We start from the raw sequence: 16,641 nt of genomic DNA on the forward strand, positions 1-16,641 counted from the left end.
GGTTGTAGTGAACTGAGATTGCACCACTCCACTCCAGTCTGGCCAATAAAGGGAGACCCGGTCTCAAAAAACAAACAAACAAAAATAACTACAACAACAACACAAACCTCTAACATTCTCTTTGCCCAGGTTCCCCCAGTTATTAACATTTACAACATTTGATTCAATATATCATTCTTTCTCTCTCTTTCTCTAATTGCTCTCTCTCTATATATCCTATTTTTTCCTAACCACTAAGTAGCAGATATTATGCCTTTTATCCCTAGATTCTCCAGTGTGCCTTTCCTAAAGACAATGATATTCTCCTGCGGAGCCACAGCACATCCATCCCAATTAGAAAATTATTAACATTGAAAAGATGCTGGTATCTGGCTCTGGCCCCGCTGAGCTTTGTTTTGTTTTGGTTTGTTTTTGGTCCAGAACCCAATCCAGGATCACAAGCTACATTTAATTGTCAAATCTCTTGTCTCTTTCAGTGTGAAACAGTTTCTTAGTCTTCCTTTGTGTTTTGGAACCTCATTTTTGAAGAGTACAGGCCAGTTATTTCACAGACTATCCCTCATTTCAGGTTCCTCTAATGTTTCCCTAGGAAGAGGCTCAGGCTCACTTTTGAGAGGAACACCTTAGCAACAAGGCTTTGTCCTTCTCAGTGTACACACCAGGGGCACATGAATGGGGCCAAGTGTTATACTTCCAGCTTGTTGTTAAACCTTTAGGAGTCTGAAATTGGTCTTGATGGGATATATATATATATATATATATATATTTTTTGAGACAGGGGTCTCATTCCGTTGCCTAGGCTAGAGTGCAGTGGCAGGATTGCTGCTCACTGCAGCCACTACCTCCTGGGCTCAAGCAATCCTCCTGCCCAGCATCCAAAGTACTTGAGACTACAGGGGTGCACCGCCACCTCGGCTAAGTTTTCTTTATCTTTTTACTTTTTGTAGAGATGGGATCAGGCTATATGTCTAGCCTGTCTCAAACTCCTGGCCTCAAGCCATCCTCCCGCCTTGGCTTCCCAAAGTGCTAGGATTACAGGCATGAGCCATGCCACCAGGCTTGTGGGAGGTTTTGTGCCACAAAAATCAGCAAATGTTACAAATCCATGTCCCCACCAGCCAGCTGTTACACATTTGCCAGCATACTGATGCGTACAATGTTAATTTGTTTCAATATGATGCTGACTTTGATCACTTAAATTGATTTCTGCCAGAATTTGCCACTGTGAAGTTACCATTTTTCCCTCAGTAATTAACAAATATTTGGAGAGGAGACACTTTATGTAAAAGTCTTCACTCCTCCTTAAAACTTTACCCATTACTGCTTGCATCCACTGAGGACTTTTGTCTAAATCTGCTATTACTATCATGGTTGCTGTTCCATTTATTGCTGTGTAGCAAATTATCCCAAAACGTAGTGGCCTGAAACAAAAATAAAAATTTATGGGGCCAGGCGTGGTGGTTCATGCCTGTAATCCCAGCACTTTGGGAGGCCGAGGCGGGTGGATCACCTGAGGTCATAAGTTCAAGGCCAGCCTGACCAAAATGGGGAAACCCCGTCTCTACTAAAAACACAAAATTAGCCAGGCATGGTGGCACATGCCTGTAATCTTAGCTACTTGGGAGGCTGAGGCAGGAGAATAGCTTGAACCCAGGAGGCAGAGGTTGCGGTGAGCCGACATGGCACCACTGCACTCAGGTCTGGGTAACAAGAGCGAAACTCCGTTTCAAAACCAAACCAAAAACAAACAAACAAACAAAAATATTTATGAGCTCTCCCAGTGTCTGTGGGTCAGGGGTTTGGGCAGAGCCCAGCTGGGCAGTTCTGCTCGGGGTCTCTCGTGAGGTCCTTGTCACAGTGGAGGCAGAGCTGGAGCTGACGGGCCGCCGGAGTCACCTCTCTACACAGCCCCAGGGCTCAGCTGCTGCTTTCCTACGGCTAGTTTGGGCTTCTTCCCATTGGCCTCAACTTCTGGGGTAAGCATTCCAGGGAATAAATGGAAGATTCTGGAAGTCACATGGCATCATTTCCCAACAGTAACAAAAAACACCTCCTGGTTTTAAGAGGAGGAGACAGAGATCCCAACTTTTGATAGAAGATTGTCAAAGTCACATTATAAAAAAGAATATATAGGATAACAGAAGTTGTTGGAAAATATTTCAGAAAATACAACCATCAAATGGTGATTTTTTTCCTTCCTTCCTTCCTTCCTTCCTTCCTTCCCTCCCTCCTTTCTTCCTTCCTTCCCTCCTTCCTTCCTTCCTTCTTTTCTTTTTTCTTTTTCTGGGTCTCCCTCTGTCACCCAGGTTGGAGTGCAGTGGTATGATCACGACTCACTGCAGCTTTGACTTTTTGGGTTCAGGTAATCCTCCAGCCTCAGCCTCTCAAGTAGCTGGGACTACAGGTGTGCATCACTGCAGCCAGCTAATTAAAACAACTTTTTGGTACCAACAAAGTCTCACTATGTTGCCCAATATGGCTCAAACTCCTGGGTTCAAGCAATCCTCTCACCTCAGCCTCCCAAGCACTGGGATTACAGTTGTAATCCACTGTGCCTGGCCAAAAATGGTGATTTTCTAATTCTATCATTTCTTCCATATTTGTTAGTTGCCATTTTGCTGCAAGGAAGAACAATTCCTTCCCTCCCGCCTTCCTTTTTTCCTTTTTTTTTTTTTTTTTGAGACAGAGTTTCGCTCTTGTTGCCCAAGCTGGAGTGCAATGGTGCAGTCTCGGCTCACTGCAACCTCCATCTCCCAGGTTCAAGCAATTCTCCTGCCTCAGCCTCCCAAGTCGCTGAGACTTCAGGCGCCTGCCACCACACCTGGCTAATTTTTGTATTTTTAGTAGAGACAGGGTTTCACCATGTTGGCCAGGCTGGTCTCGAACTGCTGACCTCAGGCGATCCGCACACCTGGGCCTCCCAAAGTGCTGGGATTACAAGCATGAACCACTGCGCCCGGCCCCTTTTTTCCTTCTACCAGTACGACTCAGGGATTCAGGTTGTGTTCAATGGGCTATAATCCATTACTAGCACTATTTATTGTGATGCCTACACTATTCTAGATCTGGCCATGGGAGTCCTATTAAGCTGGCTGCTGGTAAAATTCTATAATTTTTTGAGAACTTTCTTACTTTTTCTTCTCTTTTTTTTTTTTTTTTGTGACAGGGTCTTGCTCCATCCCCCAGGCTGGAGTACAGTGGTGCCATTACAGCTTATTGCAGCCTTGACCCCATAGGCTCAAGCGATCCTCCTACTTCACCCTCCCTAGAAGTTGGGACGACAAGCACATACCATCACGTCTGGCTAAGTTTTGTATTTTTTGTAGAGATGGGGTCTTGCCATATTGTCCAGGCTGGTCTCAAACTCCTGGGCTCAAGCAATTTGCCCACCTCAGCCTCCTAAAGTGCTGTGATTATGGGTGTGAACCACTGCGTCTGGCCAGACTGCCTTATTTTTTTACGCAATACAATGTTGTAGGTTCATTTTGTACTTTCCCTGTATCATGCCTGAGCTCAGCCATTTCTCCAGGGAGCTCTGTTCCTTTCAGCAGAGAATAATATTTAGTAGCCCTGATCTAGGCACCAGATGTGCTCATTGGTACTGGAGTATGTTTGTGTGTGTGTATAGACACATAAATACAATTTATGCATATTAAAATGGAAATATATGGCCAGGTGTGGTAGCTCATCCCTGTAATCCTATCACTTTGGGAGACTGAGGTGGGTGGATCACTTGAGGTCAGGAGTTTGAAACCAGCCTGGCCAACATGGTAAAACCCCATTCCTACTAAAAATACAAAAAAATTAGCCAGGCATGGTGCTGGGCACCTGCAATCCCAGCTACTTGAGAGGCTGAGGCAGGAGAATCGCTTGAACACAGGAGGGGGAGGTTGCAGTGAGCCAAGATCATGCCACCGTACTCCAGCCTGGGCGAGACTCCATCTCAAAAATTAACAAACAAAAATCCAAAACAAAACAAAACAAAAAAATGGGCAGGAAGAGGGAAACAGTTGAAAGAAGAAGAGAAAACAATGGAATTGTTAGACTGGAAGTGACCTCTGGAATGGAGGGCTAGGCTACCTTAGCAGCACTACTGAAGCTGCCATTTCAGAGGAAATGTGTGTTAGTCAGATTTTATTCTTTTTTCCTTAAGAAGACCCTTCAAATATGTATAAACCTCAGGACTGCGCCAAAATCTGGATCTGCGCCTGCTCTAGATCAGCTCTTCATTTGGAAGGAGGAAAGCGAGGTGGAGGTGTCTTTGTTTGAAAAGACTAGCTGAGGCCGGGTGCAGTGGCTCACGCCTGTAATCCCAGAACTTTGGGAGGCCGAGAAGGGCGGATCACGAGGTCAGGACATCGAGACCATCCTGGCTAACACGGTGAAACCCTGTCTCTACTAAAAATACAAAAAACTAGCTGGCAGAGGTGGTGGGCGCCTGTAGTCCCAGCCACTTGGGAGGCTGAGGGAGGAGAATGGCGTGAACCCGGGAGGCGGAGCTTGCAGTGAGCTGAGATCGCACCACTGCACTCCAGCCTGGGCGACAGAGCGAGACTCCGTCTCAAAAAAAAAAAAAAAAAAAGAAAAAAGAAAAAAGAAAAGACTAGCTGAAAATAGAAAACTTACAGGAGCCTCAGCCTGCGAGGGGCCCTGAAAGACTGCAACCAGCCTCACCTTCAGGGAGAGCGGCCCAAGCCTTCCTCAGGAAGATGTCCCTGTTTCTTTTTCTTTTTTTTGGGGACCAAGTCTTGCTCTGTCACCCAAGCTGGAGTGCAGTGGTGCAATCTCAGCTCACTGCAACCTCCGCCATCCCAGTTCAAGTGATTCTCCTGTCTCAGCCTCCCAAGTAGCTGGGATTACAGGCACATGCCACCACACCCGGCTAATTTTTGTATTTTTAGTAGAGTCAGGGCTTCACCATGTTGGCCAGGCTGATCTCGACCTCCCGACCTCAAGTGATCTGGCTGCCTCGGCCTCCCAAAGTGCTGGGATTACAGGCGTGAGCCATCGCACCCGGTGCCTGTTCCATTCTTAAAGCTCACCAGAATGCGATTCTGTAAACTGTCTCAACCACCCATCCCCGAATCCCAAATGGCTCTTTCCCATGGTCAGGATTTCAATGACTGGTGCCATCCTTGGTTCTCACAGGAATTGATCTCTTTGGGAGGACGGTATGAAAATGCATCTGTAAGCTCAGGGCTGGAAATATTATTTTCACATACATAATCTAGGTTACCTAATTTATTGTTTTGAGACAGGGTCTCACTGCCCAGCCTGGAGTGCAGTGGTGTGATCATAGCTCACTATGATCTTGACCTCCCGCCTCAGCCTCTCAAGTTGTTGGGACGACAGGCGCGCACCACCACGCTGGCTGTTTATTTAAAAGAGATGGGGTCTCCTTTTGTTGCCCAGGCTGGTATGGAACTCCCGGCATCAAGTGATTCTCCTGCCTGGACCTCCCAAGGCTCTGGGATTACAGGCCTGAGCCACCTTGGCAGCCCAGTATGTTACTTTAAATAGCAGTCATCCTAAAAATAGCTTACCTTCCTCTGTCCTTCCCTTCGTGGAAAGGGTGTAAAAATAACATTTGGGGGCTGTAAATGCTGCCGAGATCTCTGGAGCAAGGTGGGTGCAGAGGTGTGATTTGGGTTTGGCTGTGCTCCGAAAAAAACAGGGCGGAGCTGCTCGTTTTGAATTTGTCCAGACTTTTTAGCCAATAGCCTCTTCCTCCGCCACCTTCCGGGGTGGGGGAGGGGTGGGACCCAGCCTTCCAAAACGCCTTTGCTGAGGAACCATGCACCTTGGATGAGGGCCCCAGCTCAGCCAGGCCTCCCTGAGGCTAAGCCAGCCCGGGGTGGAGACTGATGGAGGGACTAGAGTTTCTTAGATTCACAGAATAGCAGAGCTGGGAGAGGCCTAAAGACCATCTTATCTACGCGTTTGTGTTTCTGATGACTGATTAAGGCCCAGAGAGGGTCAGTAACTCCTCCAGGTCGCACAGTGGGTGACAGCAGGTATGTGCTGGTTCTGGGACACAGAGCTGTTTTCTTCGCTGGTCTGGAGTGGATTTCGGGGGTCGGCACCTGCATCCCAGTGACCTCTCGGCGCCCCTCACTCCTAGCTGAGTGGGGTCGGTCGGCCTCCATCCCTGTTCTCCCCAGCTGCAGAGCCAGAGCGCACCGGCCTCCAGGGGGCGCCGCCTCCGGGCCGCGCCGACCCTCCCGAGCCCTGCTCTCTCTGGCCAGCGGTCAGCCCCGGAAACAGCCTCAGTTTCCTGTCCCTTCCCTGCCCGGGAGCAAAGATGTAGGCGCCCAGGCCCCGCCCGCGAGCTCCCTTTGTCCGGCGTCCCTAGCGGCGCGCCCTGCCCCGCCGCCCCGCAGCTTGCGGATGGCTGCGGCCGCCCGAGCTCCGGGTGGCTGCGGTGGCGGGGAAACGGCAGAACGCAGGCGGCGATTCGCTGGGGCCGGCGGCCGGCGGGAGGCGATGGCCCCAAGCTTCGCGCACCTGTGGAACTGCGCGGGCGGCGTGGCGCTGCTGCCCCCTGCCGGCCGCGCCCGGTCCCACCCCCGTGTCCACCCCGGCCCGGGTGCCCTCGGGGTCCCTCGCGTCACTGTGGGCAGTGCCAAGCTATGGCTTCCCTTGGCGGAGTGGGGTGGGGCCGCGGGACGGCACAGAGCTCCCCCGCCGCGAATACGCTGATTTAGTTGCTTCCCACAGATCACACATGGCCTTGCCTGTTCGCAGGGTCCCCTCCCGGCCTCAACCCGCTGCCAGGCAGCATGGGCCACTGGTGACCTTGGGTCATCCTGGCCTCTATGCGTTCAGAGTAGAGGCCGGGTGGTGGCGGCGCCTGTAGGCCAGCATTCTGGGAGGCCCAGGAGGGGCTCTGGAGCCCAGGAGTTCTAGACCAACCTGGGGAACACAGCGAGACTCTGTCTCTTCAAAACAAAACAAAACAAAACAAAAACAAAAAAAGGGTAGAGCCCATAGTACAGGATGAGAGAGTAGCGCCTTAATGAATTTTACATTTTAATTGCATTTAAAATTAAAATGTGAATCTATATACAATCACATTTCAAAAATTCAAAAAGTATGAAAAGGAACACATTCGAAAGGCTTGTGTCCACCTGTTTTCCACCGTCCTCTTTCCCATCCCACCCATTATCCCACCAGGCTTAGTTTCTTGTGTGTCTTTATGCAAAATAAACAAAAGCAAATATATATTGTTTTTCCCATTCTGATGCAAAAGGCAGCACGATATCCACACTGTTCTGAACTGTTTTTTTTTTTTTTTTTTTTGAGACAGGGTTTCACTCTGCTGCCCATACTGGAGTGCAGTGGCACAATCTCAACTCACTGTAGCCTCTACCTCCTGGTTTCAGGCGATTCTCCTGCTTCATCTGGACCACAGGTGCACACCACCATGCCCGGCTAATTTTGTATTATTATTTTTTTCGAGATGGAGTCTTGTTCTGTTGCCCACAGCTGGAGTGCAATGGCATGATCTCGGCTCACTGCAACCTCCACCTCCCGGGTTCAAGCAATTCTCCTGCCTCAGCCTCAGTAGCTGGGATTACAGGGGTGCGCCACCACACCTGGCTAATTTTTGTATTTTTAGTAGAGACGGGGTTTCACCATGTTGACTAGGCTGGTCTTGAACTCCTGACCTCATGATCTGCCCACCTCGGCCTCCCAAAGTACTGGGATTACAGGCATGAGCCACCACGCCCCGCCTAGTTTTTGTATTTTTATTTTTATGAGATGAAGTCTTTGCTCTTGTCGCCCAGGCTGGCGTGCAATGGCACCATCTCGGCTCACTGCAATCTCCACCTCCCAGGTTCAGGCAATTCTCTTGCCTCAGCCTCTTGAGTAGCTGGGATTACAAATGTACACCACCACGCCTGGCTAATTTTTGTATTTTTAGTAGGCCAGGCTGGTCTCAAATTCCTGACCTCAGGTGATCCAGCCACCTCCCAAAGTGCTGGGATTACAGGCGTGAGCCAACGTGCCCAGCAAATTTTTGTATTTTAGTACTTGAACTCCTGACCTCAGCTGATCCGCCTGCTTTGGCCTTCCACACTGCTGGGATTACAGGCTGGAGCCACCACGCCTGGCCCGACAGAGTTCTAAGCATGTAGGAAGCATGCGAAGTCCACGGAAGTCCCTGGGCTGGGCTGCTAGCCTCCCTGCTTGGTACCTGGTGGCTGTTCCCCAGGAGGGCAGATAGACTCCCAGCTATCTGCCCTCTTGGCATTGTGAGCTCCCTGGCCCATCCCTAGGGTGCACTGCACTTCCCAGTCAGGGCAGTGCCTGGACCTTCCAAATACAGCTCCTGCCATGGCCTCTCCCCAATCCCAGGGGCAAACAGGGCGTTGATGCACTTAGCTCAGCCCTCACACTCTCCTGCCACTGACCCTGAGAAGGGGCAGCTGGCACCAGAGAGCCTCTGAGCTGAACCTGGGCTCATCCTGCAAAGTCCTTCCTAGGGAGACTGGCATGCAGGCAAGGGGCTCAGCTCCTGAAGGCCCCCAGACTCCCATAGGAGGGAAGGGGATTCCAGGGACAGGCAGAGGGAAGGCTCCTGGGGAGTCAGTTGCCCTCCAGAGCCCAGGCTTACGGGTGGGTTGACCAGATGGAGCTACTGCCCAGTGCTGTCTCCCCATGCCCTGACTCCAAGTGACCCCACTGACTGCTGCCCCTGTGGCTCCAGCCACGGACGGGTCCCAGCCTTTGACTGGCTGTACTTCATTGGTGTGATGGTTAATTTTCGGTGTCAACTTAACTGGATCAAGGGACACCTAGATAGCTGGTAAAGCAGTGTCTTGTGAGGCTGCTTCCAGAGAAGACCGGCGTATGAGTTGGTGGGCTGAGTGGGGAAGGCACCCTGTCAATATGGGAGGGAACCATCCAATCAGCTGGGAGCCCCGATAGGACAAAAAGGCAGAGGAAGGGCAAATTTGCTGTCTCTCTCCTGGAGCTGGGACATCAGAAGTGTCTTGACCTTTAGAGCTGGGACTTGCACCAGCAGCCCCCCAGGTTCTCAGGCCTTCAGCCTCAGACTGAGTCACACCTTCAGCTTCCCTGGTTCAGAGGCTTTCAGACTTGAACTGAGCCATGCTCCCAGCAGCTCCAGGTCTCCAGGCGGCCTGTCGTAGGACTTCTCAGGCCTCCATAATCATGTGAGCCAATTCACCTAATAAATCTCTTCTCATTTGTCTGTCTCCTATATCTATCTATCTATCTATCTATCTATCTATCTATCTATCTATCTATCTATCTGTCTATGTATCTATCTATCTGCATGCTACAGGTTCTGTATCTCTGGAGAACCCTAATACAGTTAGGATGCAAATTGGAAGGGACACCACCTGCTAAATAGTCCTGCTGAAAGAATCAATCCTACATCTTATCAAGACTTGAGATCCAGGCGGGGCGCAGTGACTCAGGGCTGTAATCCTGGCACTTTGGGAAGCCAAGGCAGGCACATCACTTGAGGTCAGGAGTTCAATACCAGCCTGGACAACTTGGTGAAACCCCATCTCTACAGAAATTAGCCAGGCATGATGGTGGGAGACTGTAATCCCAGCTACTCCGGAGGCTGAGGGGCGAGAATCGCTTGAACCGGGAGGCGGAGCTTGCACTGAGACGAGATCGTGCCATTGCACTCCAGCCTGGGCAACAGAGTGAGACTCCATCTCAAAAAAAAAAAAAAAAAAAAAAACCCAAAACAAAACAAAACAAAAAAAACACAAAACAAACAAAAAAAGAACTTTGTCAGTTCTTTGGTTCTGACTGTGATCAGAACTAAAGAATCAGGCAGTGGTTCATATGCTTGTAATCCCAGCACTTTGGGAGGCCAAGGCAGGTGGATCGCTTGAGCTCAGGAGTTTGAGACCAGCTTGGGCAACATGTCAAAACCCCGTATCTGCCAAAAAATACAAAATTTAGCTGAGTGTGGTGGGGAGGCTGAGGTAGGAGGATGGCTTGAGCCCAGGAGGTTGAGGCTGCAGTGAGTCGAGACTCAGTCACTGCACTCCAGCCTGGGCAATGGAGGGAGACCCTGCCTCTAAAAAAAAAAAAAAAAAAAAAAAGAAAAGAAAAAAAGAACTCTGTCTACTGGTGTTTCCTTCCTCTCTCCTCTTCATCTCTGTTGGGTTTTAAAATTTCCTTGATCAAGCTTCTCTTGCCCTTCCTTTTCTTTCTCTTTCTCTCTAGCTTCTCCTTTCTCTCATTCCCTCCTCTCTTTTCTTTTTATTGCCCCTTTCCCACAAGAAACCAGCCTGTCTTCAACGTGGATACACTGGACTGGACAGGAGTCAGGCTGGCGCACCTGGCCGGGGGGCAGCTGGGAGCCTGAATCTCTAGGGCTCTCTCCTCTGCCTGCACTTGGAGCCATGACCCAGCCTGACCCTCCACAGGGACCGTGCAAAGGGCTCTGTCCCTTGCCAGCATTTCAGGCACTTTGGGCCAGAGTTTCCTGGAGCAAGTGACGATGGGTGGGGAGAGGACAGTACGGACACAGGAAGGGAACAGGGGGACATGGCAAAGGCAGAAGCTGGGCAGGGGTGGGATGGGAGCACCCCATCAAGAGCACTGGGCGGAGGAGAGCTGTCTGTTTGGCCAGGAAGCTCCCTGAGTTACTTTCTTTCTTTCTTTCTTTCTTTTTATTTTTTTTTTGAGACAGAGTCTCGCTCTCTCGCCCAGGCTGGAGTGCAGTGGCGCGATCTCGGCTCACTGCAAGCTCCGCCTCCCGGGTTAACGCCATTCTCCTGCCTCAGCCTCCTGAGTAGCTGGGACTACAGGCGCCCGCCACCTCGCCCGGCTAATTTTTTGTATTTTTAGCAGAGACAGGGTTTCACTGTGTTAGCCAGGATGGTCTCGATCTCCTGACCTCGTGATCCACCCACCTTGGCCTCCCAAAGTGCTGGGATTACAGGTGTGAGTCACTGCACCTGGCCTTTTTTTTGTTTTTTTAAGAGACAAGGTCTCTGTCGCCTAGGCTGGAGTGCAGTGGTGCAGTCCTCCCACATTAGTTTCCTGAGTAGCTGGGACTATAGGCACATGCCACTGTGCCAGGCCAGTTTTTTTCTGGAATTGGGGTCTCCCTGTGTTGCCCAGGCTGGTCTCAACTCCTGGCCTTAAAGAATCCTCCCGCCTCAGGCTCCAAAAGTGATTTATTCCTAAAACTCCTACAGCCTCTTTCCCCACCAGCCCCAGACTAGAGACCCCTACTGCACCTTCCCACCCTCCGCAGATGAGCAGAATAACTGGCCACCTCTGTTGTAGTGTGAGTTCAGGTGCCCACGCGATCTCGGGACCATTCCTCCCCAACTCCCCAGGTCCCTTCCGAAGGCAGGAAGCACAGGGAGAACAGAGAATGCCAAAGGTTGAGCTCATTCCCTCTGTTTCATCAATACCTGACACTTGGTCCTATCCTGAGTGTAAACTCTGCACGTGGTAAGGAGGGCAAGAGCAAGAGGCACTATGAGAATGACAAGGTGAAGTGACAGGCAGAGACAGGCCCGAGGGCTCCAGTGGCAAGGTGGAGGTTGCAGTGAGCCGAGATCGTGCCACTGCACTCCAGCCTGGGCGACAGAGTCAGACTCGGTCTCAAAAAAAAAAAGGCAAGGTATGGTGGCTCACACCTGTAATCCCAGCACTTTGGGAGGTGGAGGCAGGAGAATTACTGGCCAGGAGTTCTAGACCAGCCTGAGTGACATAGTGAGACCGTGCCTAGTCAAAAAAATTAGCTGGGCATGGTGATGCATGCCTGTGATCCCAGCTACTCGGAGGCTGAGGTGGGAGGATTGGTTGAGGTCAAGGCTGCAGTGAACTTTGATTGCTCCACTGCACTCCATCCTGAGCGACAGATACCCTGTCACACACACAATAAAGGAACCCAGGCTTTTCTGCTTAAATCTAAATCATTGAAAAATAGACAAGGGATAGATGAAAATAAAAATATCAGCTTTGTTACTGCTAAAAGCTTGTTGGAGAACATCACTTATTTGGGAGACAACACGGGCTTGCTGATGCTACCCTTGATTATAGGTATCTACCTGTCCTTGGCACAGGTATAAAGTCCAGCTCTCCACACTGCAGGGACAGGCAGAACACACACTTCCGGTGGACCAGCTGGCTTCTAAAGAGGAGAGGGGACCAAGTCACATATGCTTGGTTCTTCCTTCCCAGCTTCTCTCAGGTAAGTCATGTTTCCTCTTCCCCAGGTAGAAAGAGGCCAGGAGTATTATTAATAGAAGTCCCATTTTCAGGGAAACATGATGAGTAGGAAATACATATTCCTTCCCTACAGAGAACTCCACCTTCTCAGAATTCTCGCTTAGCAAGACTGAGTGTGTGTGTGTGTGTGTGTGTGTGTGTGTGTGTGTGAGACAGAGAGATGTAGAGAGATAGACAGAAAGAGAGAGAGAGACAGTGAGCAGTAAACCCTTCTGCAAGCCCTTCCTGATCCCCAGCCGGGGGACCCACCCATCTCTCTGTAGCCTGTTATCCATCCTTCACCCCTGTTCTTCCAGCCACAGCTTCCCTGCCATTCCTGTGCTGGGAACCGACTTCTCTTTTCTTTCGTCTGCCTCCTACTGGTGTGAGGTAGGATATGCCAATTTCCCTCCTTTTATCCTTTATTCCTTCTCATGTGGAAAAGCAACCATGACTTTTAGCCAGCATAAGGCTATATTTTCTAGCCTTCTTTGCTGCTAGGCATGGCCATGTGGTTAAGTTTTGGCCAATGAGGTGTAAGCAGAAGTGGTGTAAGAGACCCCTTGGAACTGCACCTGTAGGGAAATGGCATACCCCTTTTTGTCTCTTTCCTGGTGGCTGGCATGTGAACATAAGGGCTGGAGCCTAAGCAGCTATCTTAGACCATGAAGTAGCAGCTGTGCAGTGAAGGCCGTGAAGGAGCAAAATAGGAGCCTGGGTACCTAACAAGTTTGTGGAACCACAATACCAAGACTGTGTTGTTCTCTCCCAACTACTTCGTTTATGTGAGAGAAACACATTTCTTTCTTATTTAAGCCACTGCTCTTTGGAGGTTTCTGTGACTTGCAGCCAAACCTAATCCTAACTAATAGAAAATGTGTGTGGGTGATAGCAGGTTTACAAATGTCTAGATGCAGACACATGTTTGCAAGTTTGTGGAGAAAGTAGGAGTGTGAACAGTCATTCACCTGTTGCTTTTTTTTTTTGAGATGGAGTCTCACTCTGTCACCCAGGCTGGAATGCAGTGGTACGGTCTCGGCTCGCTGCAACCTCCACCTCCCGGGTTCAAGCGATTCCCCAGCCTCGGCCTCCCGAGTTACTGGGATTACAGATGCGTGCCAACATGCCCAGCTAATTTTTGTATTTTTAGTAGAGATGTGGTTTCACCATATTGGCCTGGCTGGTCTTGAACTCCTGACCTCAGGTGATCTGCCCACCTCCACCTCCCAAAGTGCTAGGATTACAAGTGTGAGTCACCACGCCTGGCCTCACCTGCCTATTAATATTAACTGAGCACTCATCATGTGCAAGGCACCATGCATAACGGGACCTGTGAGGGAGACAGAGGTGAATCAGAGAGACACTGCCCTCAAGCAGCTTAGAGTCCAGGGCATCGAGCTTGTACATGCATGAGGTTGGAACTTCCCACAGTGTATCTTCTGTTCTGTCACCTTTCCTGAAAAGAACTGGCTCACCTCATATTCCTGCCAGGAATGGCTGCTGTTTTATGGTGTTCAGGCCACAACTGAGGATGACTGAAAGCAAGGCAGGCCTGAGAGAAAAATATGGATCATTTGAGATGAGCAGGGCCCACAGATATGAGTGCTGGGGCACCAGTTGAACAGAACTGTGGTCATATAGGTGTGGCTGGGGGCTGGGGATGGAGAACAGGGAGTAGCATCTGTTCTGGGATGGGAAGTGCATGGTCTCCAGAACATACTGGTCCAGCGTCTGCTCAGAGACATACTAACTCCTAAAGCAGAGCTTCCTAAAGTGGGTCAGCAGCATGAGCATCCTGGGGAGCTGATCAGATATGCACATCCAAACTCCAAGGGGCGTGCCATCAATCTGTGTTTTTAGGAGACCTCCAGGTGATTCTGATGGATGCTCAAGTTAGAGAATCCTGGACTTCTGAAGCCAGGTAGGAAGGCGGGGCAAGTCAGTGCACAGAAGGCTACAAATTCCAAATATAGTGTAATCCAAGCACCGAAGCTCCCTCTGAGACAAAAGCCAATTTCACAAACCCCACGAGTAACATGTGATTGAAAACTGGCGAGGCCCTTCTAATTAACATCCACGGTCCATTTGTACAGAGGGTACAAAACATAATCTGGATAAACTCAGAAGACGTGCTGATGTAAAGACTTGGGAAGTCTCCAAATTCAATCAAGTGAATGGAGCAAATATTCTGAACTTGAATATGAAAGAACATCTTAATGTGAGTGTGTCGTAACACGACTGGGAAACAAAATAAAGATGTGTTAAGTAACAGCAGGGCAAGGGGTCTGCTTACAATGTAAGCCACAGAGCCCGAGTTTGTTAGTGTTTATTCAGCACTGCCCAAAAGATAGAGCTAGGGGTTGCAGAATATGTGCTCCGTGCATCTGGCAGGATGGGAAGACACCTAGAACAGTGCAGGGTAGACATGAGTGCCCTTGTTTCTGGAAGTGCAAACTCTTTAACATGGCAAGCCTTAGCTGTGAGATTTCGCCTTAGAGGATGGTTCTTACCTTTTTCTGGCTTATGAACCCAGAGAATCTAATAGACTTACCACATCCACACACAATCTTTGATTCAATAATCATGTTGGAATCCCCCGAAGTGCACCTTCTGTCATCTTTCTCTGAAACAAACAGACAAACCAACCAAACCAACTAAAACAACAGCAAAACCCAGCCCATCTCTGGTTCCTGCTTTGGATGGGCTGCAACGGTCTTATGGCATTCAGTCCACAATGGAGGAAGGATGAAAGCAAGGCAGGCCCATGTGGGGACCACTGCGGAATTAGGCTGGGAACTCCTAAAGATTAATAACGCTAAGTATGACACAGTCCTGATCACCAAGATATCAGTTGTCTTTTGCTGTGTAATGAATTACCCCAACGTGTCATGACTTAAAACAACAAACCTTCATTATCTCCCTGTTTCTGAGGGTTAGGAATTCAGGAGTGACTTAGCTGGGTGGTTTTGCCTCAGGGTGGTTCATGAGGTTTTGGTCAAGGGGTCTGCCAGGAATGGAGGTTCCGCCTCCAAGCTTCTCTCTCCTGACTACTGGTAGGATGCCTCAGATCCTCACCATGTGGGCTTTTCTATAGGGCTGCTCGAATGGCCTCACCACATGACATCTCTGCCATGCGTCTAGCTTTCCTAGAATGAGTAATCCAAATGAGGGCAAGGTGGAGGTCACAGTATCTTTTATGACCTAGCCTTGGAAATCAACTACACTCACTTCTGTCCCATGTTATTTATTAAAAAGTCAGTGAAGCCCAGCCCACACTCAATGGGAGGGGAATTAGAATTACACTCCAGCTTTTTTTTTTTTTTTTTTTTTTGAGACAGAGTCTCACTCTGTTGCTCAGGCTGGAGTGCGGTGGCACAGTCTTGGCTCACTGCAACCTCTGCCTCCTGAGCTCAAGTGATCCTCCCACCTTAGCCTCCTAGAGTAGCTGGGACTACAGGTGTGTGTCACCACGACTGGCTAATTTTTTTTTTTTTTTCTATATACTTTTTGTGGAGACAGGGTTTTGCCATGTTGCCCAGGCTGGTCTGGAATTCCTGGGCTCAAGTGATCCACCTGCGTTGGCCTCCCAATTGTTGGGATTACAGGCATGAACCACCACGCCCACTCAACTCCAGCTTTTTTGTTTGTTTGTTTTTTTGGAGACAGAGTCCACTCTGTCGCTCAGGCTACAGTGCAGTGGCTCAATCTCAGCTCACTGCAACCTCTGCCTCCCATGTTCAAGTGATTCTTCTGCCTTAGCCTCCCGAAAAGCTGGGATTACAGGCACCCACCACCATGCCTGGCTAATTTTTGTATTTTTAGTAGAGACAGGGTTTCACCATGTTGGCCAGGCTGGTCTCAAACTCCTGACCTCAGATGATCCACCCACCTTGGCCTCCCAAAGGACCGGGATTACAGGCATGAGCCACTGTGCCTGCCGTTTTTTTCTTTCTTTCTTTTTTTTTGAGATCGAGTCTTACTGTGTTGCCGAGGCTGGAGTACAGTGGTGCGATCTCGGCTCACTGCAACCTTCACCTCCCAGGTTCAAGCAATCCTCTGGCCCAGCCTCCCGAGTAGCTGGGATTACAGGCACACGACCAGCTAATTTTTGTATTTTTAGTAGAGACAGGGTTTCACCATGTTGGCCAGGCTGGTCTTGAACTCCTGACCTCAGGTGATCCGCCTACCTTGGCCTCCCAAAGTGCTGGGATTGCAGGTGTGAGCCACCGCGCTTGGCTAAGCTTTTAAGGAGCTGATTGTCAAAAAAACTGTGGGCATATTTAAAAGACATCATACCAAGAAATTTCTAATGACGAAATCAGTTTCTAGGTAGTTTAATAGAAGGAAGGGATTAGGAACATTGCAATCCTAGAGGGCTAGGTCCCCTGGCAGGATTTAAGGGTTGGGCTATTGTGAGTTTGA

This window comes from Chlorocebus sabaeus, chromosome 19 (assembly GCF_047675955.1).
Source record: "Chlorocebus sabaeus isolate Y175 chromosome 19, mChlSab1.0.hap1, whole genome shotgun sequence".
NCBI lineage: Eukaryota > Metazoa > Chordata > Mammalia > Primates > Cercopithecidae > Chlorocebus > Chlorocebus sabaeus.